The sequence below is a fragment of the Carlito syrichta genome, unplaced genomic scaffold, assembly GCF_000164805.1.
Source record: "Carlito syrichta isolate Samal-C Ts95f unplaced genomic scaffold, Tarsius_syrichta-2.0.1 Scaffold313175, whole genome shotgun sequence".
In the NCBI taxonomy this organism is placed as follows: domain Eukaryota; kingdom Metazoa; phylum Chordata; class Mammalia; order Primates; family Tarsiidae; genus Carlito; species Carlito syrichta.
The window spans coordinates 972075-974974 of record NW_007257271.1 but is presented as its reverse complement, the minus strand read 5'-3'; the positions used below and the strand labels follow the sequence as shown (position 1 = coordinate 974974).

Here is a 2900-nt window from a genome sequence, read left to right as displayed (position 1 = left end):
CAATAAATCAAAAATTAGCCAGGTGTGGTAGCACATGCCTGTAGTTCCAGTTACTTGGAATGCTGAGGTGAAAGGATCACCGGAGTCCATCAGGTCGACTCTGGGGTGGCCGTGAGCATGCCACTGCACTCCAGCCTGGGCGACAGTGTAAAACTCCAACTCAAAAAATACATACATAATTAAATAAATAGGTCATCAGAGAACATTTAACAAGTTTTCTAGGACAATAACAGTAATAATAATAGCTCATAATTTTGAGTGCTACGCGCCAGGGACCATGCTAAGTGCTTTTCATGCATTTGCTCATAATAACTTTCTGCTGAAAGTACCACTATATTCCCTATTCTAAAGGTGAAAATCCAGGAATAGAGAGGATAAGGAAATTGTAGAAAATCTCACCGTCAATAAGTAACACCTGGCGCTCAGCCCAGGCTGCCCAGCTCCAGCGCCCAGGCTCTCCATCGATATGTCACGCAGTCATCTCACAAAATAAACCTTGGCGCTTTAATGAAGGGCAGTTATTACGTTCCCCAGGTTTTGGAGAGTACCAGTGCCAGCACGTGAAGCGGGATGAGGCAGCCACCGACGCTGATGTCGGTCTTTCCCACATACACCATGTGCTTCAGGGACAAAGCCATGATCCTCTGTCACCATAACCAGGCACATGCCAACTGAGTACACAATCTGCTTTCTCCCTTCTTCACCACCACCTGGTGAGGCAGGTAATCTTACTCCCATTTTATGCCTGAGAAAACAGAGGCTCAGAGAAGACCAACAACTTGCCTGCTGGTCACACAGTAGACACACCTGCAAGAACCCTATTCAGAGTAGTCACATTTACCCAACTTGCGCCAAGCATCCTGGGAGCACTGGGGACCCACAACCCTTGCCACCAGCTCTCTCCCATGGCCCCAGCATACAGGATAGAGCCTGTGAAGTGCTGCTTTCCACAGCGAGTTATTGAATGGATGAGTCCATGAATCAGTGTTGCTCATGACTAAAACTAGAAGGAAAAAAATTAATTTTTGAGCCGCTGGTAGGTTTGAACACAGAACTACGTGATTCCACCCCCGTGGACACTTTCCTGGCTTCCTCCAGCCTGACCTACTTCGAGGTGAGTGAGGGTTGTGGGGCTGCTTTTCCAGAGGGTGCTGACTTGTAAAAGCGGCTGCAGCCCTTCTCAATGAGACAAGCTAAGACCTCCATCCTGTGCCTGAAATATACACGGTGCCCTCAGTGCTGATGTGGCCAGAGGGCAAGGGAATGGGTGAAACTGTTCCCATTCAAATCAGCCCCAAGGGGCAACCACGGCATAACCAAGTGGAAGGCCTGGCCAGGTCCTTGGGGTTTTATGGTAGGATCACAGTCCTTTTCCGTCTAGAAAGTTATCTCATTTCTCTCCTCCCACACCAGCTCTGTCTCTGCCCCCTCTCTCACGCCCTCCCCTCTACATGCACACACACACACACACACACACACACACACACACACACACACAAAGAGCATATTCTTCCAACAGTCACTTTGTTCATGGAAAACCTTCAACTCTGTTTCTATCCTGATAAAAGGTCTGTTCCTACTAGAATAACCAACCAAGTATCCTCTCTGCTCTTCAAGGTTTGGGATGGAAAAAAAAATTAAGAGAATGCAGACAAGCTAGGACACTAAACTTCACCTTCTCTTCTAGTGCCTGGGAGACTCACTTTTTCAAATCACGTCTTCGTGGGTTCACAAGACAAGGACGCTTCAGCTCTTGGCGGGGTGTCAGCTACAGAGCCTCATCATCGGGCCCCAATTACACTGTTGGCAGTAAAGAAGAAAACTTGAACCAATTTTAGAACAAGAGTTAAGGGGGAATAAGAAAAATCCCTGCTGGGATCTTTTAAAACATAAGTTGTGAAATAGTTCCCTCTTATGGTCTAACTGAGAATTGCCGTTCTTCTCCAGCTAACTTGTCTTATCCAGCGATGGTTAGAGGTCACTCAAACTTTTTTGTTTCAAGAATCAGCTTTTTTTGTCTGACACCTTAGCGAGGCTGCAGTGGTATCTGCTGTTCTCTGAGCCTCGCAATGCCGCCCAAGGACAAGAAAAAGAAGAAAGACTCTGGAAAGTCGGCCAAGAAAGACAAAGACCCAGTGAACAAATCTGGGGGCAAGACTAAAAGAAGTGGTTCAAAGGCAAAGTTTGGGCAAGCTTAATAACCTAGTCTTGTTTGACGAAGCTACATATAACAAACTCTGTAATAAGCTTATAACTCCAGCTGTGGTCTCTGAGGGACTGAAGATTTGTGGTTCCCTGGCCAGGGCAGCCCTTGGTAAAGGTCTTATCAGAATGGTTTCAAAGCACAGAACTCAAGTAATTTACACCAGAAACACCAAGGGTGAGATGCCCCAGCTGCTGTTGAAGACGCATGAACAGGTCCAACCCGCTGTACATTTGGAAAAATAAAACTTTATTAAGTTTTTTTAAAAAAGAATCATATTGGCAATCAGGTAAAGCCTGTGGACTCCTGCCTGAATTCACAATGACAAGAGAAACAAATCGTACTTTAATTTATCCAATTATTAAACAAGCGGGGGTATGCAAATATATGTGTTTTTTTAACACAGTAAACAACAAGAACTAGTGACAGGTCTAATTACTATGAATTCAAAGTAATGATGAGCATAAATGACATTTGAGAAATCAGTGGCAGCTGTAATTATATTTGAATAGCTGGGATCTCTACAAGTGACAAAGTTTCAGGTTCTGGTAATACCACAAATGTTGGTTTTGTTGCTGTTTATAATTGAAGGAAATTCTCACTTCAGTTAGGAGTTACGCTCTAATCTTTTCCCATTTTAGCTCATTGGTCTTTAATTCTATCCATGGACTCCCTGAAGCTGGTGAGATCCAGCTAT

At 44.7% G+C, this 2900-nt stretch overlaps 1 pseudogene; it reads left to right on the top strand.

Annotated features, from left to right (window-relative positions):
- The first annotated feature begins 2015 nt into the window (after window positions 1–2015).
- LOC103272683 lies at window positions 2016–2414 on the top strand (annotated as a pseudogene).
- Window positions 2415–2900: the final 486 nt, after the last annotated feature.